General features: G+C 40.5%; 1 pseudogene; it reads right to left on the minus strand.

Annotated features, from left to right (window-relative positions):
* Window positions 1-1,015: 1,015 nt before the first annotated feature.
* LOC132287470 (small nucleolar RNA R71) lies at window positions 1,016-1,114 on the minus strand (annotated as a pseudogene).
* Window positions 1,115-6,343: the final 5,229 nt, after the last annotated feature.

Below are 6,343 nucleotides of genomic sequence, written 5' to 3' on the forward strand. Positions count from 1 at the left end.
AAAATGCTAAAAATCTAAAAATTGCTAAGCTAAGCTATAAATTTGGAGTTGAAGTGCTAAAGGACCTTTGTGAGCTTTTCTTTACTCATCCCTTAGTTAAATTGTCGGCCCGCTTGGAGGCTTATATTTCAATTCTTAGATAAATCGTGAGCCCGCGTGGAGGCAATTTACTTTTCTTGCATATTGTTAAAGCATGGGAGTATGAGAACATTGTATGTGGAGGAAGTTTGTTGATTATTGATTTGTTAAAGGTGAAGTGTTTGTTGTTATTGCTTATTGTGTTGCATTGTGCATGCATGGTCCTAGATCATTGAGACCCACTCTTGTCCCTTTAAATTTTCATCTTGAATCGATTGTTCGAAATCCTAAGGGAAGAGGTAGTTCTAGTCAATCCATTTCATCAATGGAAGGACACAATGAGGACCATGTGGAGGACCTTAGTCACATAGACCAATAAGGCATCCTCCACCCCAATGTGCATCATGATAACATACAAGTTCCATTAAGCATGCCAAGGTCATATATTCACCCACCACAACAACAAGGCCAAGTTCCATTGGGAATGCCAAGGCCAATCTATGCTCTACCACCTCCCATCATTAAAGGCAACCAAGGTGCCCATGTTGCACCTCCAATTGCTAATCCTCCCCTTACTTTAAGAGATCACTATGTGCCTAATGAATATAATGCACCCACATGCATTCAATTGCCACCATTTAGAGCACACCATTATAAAATCAAGCCACAAGCCATTCAAATGCTTCCTAACTATCATGGACTTCCAAGTGAAGAACCTTACAAGCATTTGGATGAGTTTCTTGAAGTATGTTCCACCGTAAAATATACGGACATGCCGAAAGAGGTCTTAAAGCTTAAACTTTTTCCATTCATCCTTAAAGATAAGGCAAAATATTGGTTTAACAATCTTAGGCCTTTTTCAATAACTTCTTGGGCAGAAATGCAACAAGAATTCTTTGAAGAAGTATTATCCGGTTTCTAAGACCAATGCCATGAGAACCTCAATTCGAGAATTTTCACATGGGGATAGAGAAACATTTCATGAGGCATGGGAACGCTTTAATGAATTGCTTAGGAAGTGTCCACATCATGACATGACCAAATGGCAATTAGTTCAATATTTCTTTGAGAACTTATCAGACAATTACAATGGCATGGTTGATGCTTCCATGAGTAGCTCTTACATCGATAGGCATGAGGATGACGTGTGGCATCTTTATGAGAGCATGAGTGAAAATTCTTTGCATCGTACTTTATCTTCGAAGAATGGTAGAAATTCTAGTGGTAGGAAGAATGTTGGCTTACATCAAGTCGACCACTCCAATGAAATTGCCGCCGAGATGAAATCATTATCTCAAAGGTTTGATCAATTTTTGATCAACCAAAACTCAGTGAATCAAATATCTTCCTTCCCTAACCATTCTCATCATGCATCTAATGAGACATGTATGACTTGTTCAAGTGTTTTACATTCTACTTCCAATTATCCCCATGAACATGTGCAAAGTGAGCATCATGAACAAATAAATGCTGTTTTTACTAATCAAGGGAACAATCCTTATGGAAATCATTACAATCCTAGTTGGAGGAATCACCCGAATTTCTCTTGGAAAAACCAAGAGGATGGTTCAAACCCTTTCCAAGGCGGTTTTCAAAGAAAATACATTCCACCTCCACTACAAGGCCAAGGTTCCCAAGGTTTTAGATTATCATATCAATTACAAGGAAACCAATTTTCAAATTCTCATTTTCCTAATCAATCGTCATATTCCCAAGGAAATGTTAGAAGTCCCGCTTTTCAAGAGAAAGTTTTGACCGCTTTAGGCACTTTGGAGGCAAACGCACAATTGCTTCATTCTCACTCTCAATCCATTGCTAAGCTAGAAACCCAAGTAGGGCAAATAGCTAGTACTTTGAATGCAAGAGAGAAGGGAAAAATGCCTTTGAATGCCCCACAAAAGCAATAATGTGTTGTGGAGACTCATTCCTCATCGGAAGGTCACACAATAGAACATGTCAATGCGGTGACTACTTTGAGAAGTGGAAGGATTGTGGACAACCAAGTGGGTGTGTCCAATGAAGAGAGTGAACCGGTGCAATCACAAGTTGGTACCCATCCCGTTTCATATCATATTCCTCCTTCATTGCATATGCATGAGCATATAAATGAGAATGTGTTGAAAAGTGATTTTGAAAAGAAAGATGTGCAAAATGATTTAAAAAATTCTTGTGTTGAAGAGACTTCAAAGAAAAATTATAAAAAGGTTTTTGAACCAAAAGCTCCATTTCCGGATGCCTTAAAAGGATTCATTTCAAATGACAAGCAAAAGGCCAAAGTTAATAAAATCATGGACGTGTTTAGGCAACTGAAAGTCAATTTTCCACTTTTGGATGCAATCAAGCAAATTCCGGCTTATGCCAAATTCTTGAAAGACTTGTGCACCCAAAAGCGGAAGAATAAAAGCCAAGCACCTAGAAAAGTGGTCTTAACCGAGCAAGTGAACTCAATTTTGCAGTATAACACTCTCTCCAAGTTTAAGGACCCCGGTTCACCTACCACTTCATGCATCATTAGTGATCATATCATTAATCGGGCTCTTTTTGACCTAGGAGCAAATTTTAATCTTCTTCCATACTCGGTTTATGTCAAATTAGGCTTAGGAGACTTAAAACCAATGTCGGTAGTTTTACAACTTGCCGACCGATCAATCAAAAAGCCTAGGGGTATCATCGAGGATGTATTGATTAAAATTGATAAATTCTTCTTTCCCGTTGATTTTGTTGTCATTGACACGGAACCGGTCCCAAATCCTAAGAGCCAAATTCCCGTTATCTTTGGCCATCCTTTCTTGGCAACCGCGAATGCCAACATCAATTGTAGGATGGGGATAATGAAGATCTCTTTTGGCCACATGAAGGTAAATTTGTGTATTTTTAATCCAACCCCCAATTCATTTGACAAGCATGAAGAGATTAATGTTGTAGAAAAATGTCATGACTTTAAAAATGAAGGAATTGAGCTTTTGTGTGAGACCAAGGTTTCAAAAAGTCCATCTTCAACCTTGAAACAAAAGAAAGTTGTTTCAAAATCCTGTTTTGAAAGGGCGTGGAAGCCCAAAGATTGCATTGACCAAGGACCGAAAACGTCTTTTGAGCTTAATCCAACAAGTTCCTTAAAGAACCATTTGTTGGGTGGAGTTCAAAGCACTTATCACTCCATTGAGAAGGGGATGCACCACAAGATGTTTCATCCGGGTTAAAAGAGCCCAACGTCTTGCTAGAGACGTTAAAGACTAGCACGACATTTCGTAGGGTGTCAAAACCCTATTCCTCCCTCATTTCTTTCTTTAATTTAATTTCTTACGAAGTCTAGATACTTGTTTTTGGTTCATATGCATTGCTAGGAACTGTGATTAGGATTGCATGCACTTTTATGTTATGATTGAGCATTTTGCATAAGTTCGATCGATCTCAAATGAGAGTTCGATTGATCGAACTTTGACCTGCATCCAACACTTAGAAAATTTTCAACCTGCATCCACCTGCATCCAAATCACCTCTCTGTCCCATCGTTCAAACTTATTCACAGATCGATCATAAGTCCTTAGATCAATCCAAACTTCAAGTTCGATCGATCTTGAGTTCCCACACTTAGACAAATTTCTGAACTCAAAAACCTGCATATTTTAGCTCTCTGTTAGATCGATCGAACATTTTGTTTAGATCGATCTCTGTTCTTCATCTCACTATCTTTGACTTTGTTTGACTTTTAAATTTTTAAATTCCAAAAATATTTTCATTTTATTTTATTTTCCAAAAATCCCAAAAGATTTTATTTTATTTTAATTCTTCAAAAATCCAAAAAACTTTTATTTTCAATTTTTAATTTTTAGTTTTTAATTTTTAATTTTAAAAAAAAAAAATTCAAAGAGAGATCATTTCAGTTCGATCGATCTGAGGTCTCAGTTCGATCGATTGAACTGGTTCGGAAAAGTTTTTAAAAATGAAACCGAGGGTTTCAAGATTGATTTCAAAGATCGATCTAGCCTTCTTCCAAACCCTATCCCTCATCACCGCTGCACCCATGTTCCCCATCTCTGGTGAACATCTCCGGCGAGCTTTATCTCATCCCGGATATCTCTCTCTCCTCTTGGATTTCGCATCTCACCCTTCGAGTTTCCACTTCTCTCTCTCGGTTTTTAGGTGAGATCCGAATCCATCCTTTTGATTCAAGCTTCGATTTGATATATACATGCTTTAAATGTTAGATCCATGCTATTTGATGTTGAAAACCTCCATTGATGAAGCTTTGACTCACTTTATATATATATGTATGTATGTGTATATATGTGTATATATATTTTATTAGATTTTGTATTTTCGATTTGATTTTGGGAGTATGGGCCTCGTTTAGTTGATTAGGATTGATGCTATGTTGTGTTGATGGGCCCACGACTATGTTTGTGAAGGCCCCATGCCATCCACGTCACAAATCTGTGACTGTCCACGTTATTCGCAGAGTTCGATCGATCGAACATATTTCTCAGATCGATTGAGTGAGATCGATCGAACTTAATTACTTAATTTCTTAGATCGATCTCACAATTTTTGTGATCGATCGAACTTCACAGATTTTATACACACATTCCATGCATCTTATCTTGTGTTCATGCTATCTTATTCATGCCCAATGCTTGTGATTTTCCACATTAGATGCTTTACACTTATATTGCTTAGCATGTTCACATCCTATCACTTCCATAGATTCATGTCATTTATCTGTTTTGTCTATCTTACTTGACATACATGATTCTATTTTTTGCTTTAAATTCTTTATTCTGGCACTAACTTCCCTTGTAAGTTTTCAATTATTTTTCAAGCCATGGCTAAGTGCAAGACCGTAGCCCGCGGACACTATCACCGCCGAGGCAGGTCGATTTTCGATGACGTGGCCGGTCCTTCTCATGCCTAGGACCCTATACAGGAGGAGCCGGCTGAGCCCACATAGTCTCCTCATTCTTATAGCATATTACATTCCGATGTTGGCACATGGCGCATGAGTCAGTCTTCGATATAGATTTCTTTTCCAGATTGGTACTTACCCGATCAGCTTATGAGGATATACTCCGGAGGGGCCTTGCAGCCATTCTTGCCCCTGTCACATACTCGGTGTACCCGAGGCTAGTACGGATGTTCTTTCAAAACCTCCGGCCTGCCCCGCGTAACACGGCGGAGCTAAGGACCTCTATTGATGGCCACCTGATTTCTATTACTGTGGACACATTATCCAGATCATGCCATTGTCCACATGACTGCCCTCCCGAGCTACAGGAGACATATCCCAGGCTATACAGGCCTTCATATGTAGATATGGCCGTTCTTCTCACAGGTCATTATGCCGATTGCGAGACCTTCGCCACCTGCACCTATTTGCCAGATGACCTGTGGTTCTTTGACTCAGTCTTGTTCCGCAATGTCTTCATGGCCGGCCATAAGATTCAGCAGAGAATCGACTACCTGACAGCTCTATACACTTTCTATACAGGCCATTGGCTATCTATCCCTGCGCTCATCTGGAGCGTGATGAGGAAGCTCTATGATGAGCACATCAGCAAGGAAAGGCCTAAAAGGGCTAAGTCTCTCCTATTTGGCCACTTCATCACCCAGATCTTGCTAGACCAACGCTATGCTTTCCATCCTCGGGAGCACCCTGAGCGAGGATCCTGTCACTTCTTGAAGAAGGACTGGGATAAGAGCTACAATGGCATTATCAAGAGACTACAGGAGGACGCAGCGGAGGCGACAGAGGAGTTAGAGGCTGAGGAGGCAGCAACAGCAACAGACTCGGCAGCGGACGACGCAACAGTTGATCTGGCTACCGTACATATGGATATTGACTTAGAGCAGCCTACCGAGGACGCAGAGCAGCCCTCTCTAGCTAGGTCACCCATTTACGATGCGGAGCAGGCTTGGGATCATCATTCTTCCGATCCAACCACACCCGAGGCTCCAGCACAGACACCCGGCTTTGGAGAGCGACTCCAGGCTTTGGAGGATGCTGTAGTATCCATCCGCGCCGACACGATCTCTCTCCAAGAGGATGTTATCTCTATTAGAGCTGATATTGCTACCCTCCGTACGGATGTCATGACCGCATTCCGAGATCTATCCCGAGACATCCGCGGAGCATGACCTGCCTGTCCTACCTCTTCTTCCTGATCTCTCTATGCCTTTCCTCCTGTTATTTTATATATCTGTGATCTCATCATAATTTTGATACTGTTATACTATTTTTGCAGCCGTGTCTGTCGGCTCTAATACTGGA

Source organism: Cornus florida, unplaced genomic scaffold (assembly GCF_030987335.1).
Source record: "Cornus florida cultivar Cherokee Brave unplaced genomic scaffold, ASM3098733v1 CherokeeBrave_3.0.0_Hap2_Chr11, whole genome shotgun sequence".
NCBI classification, from domain to species: Eukaryota; Viridiplantae; Streptophyta; class Magnoliopsida; order Cornales; family Cornaceae; genus Cornus; species Cornus florida.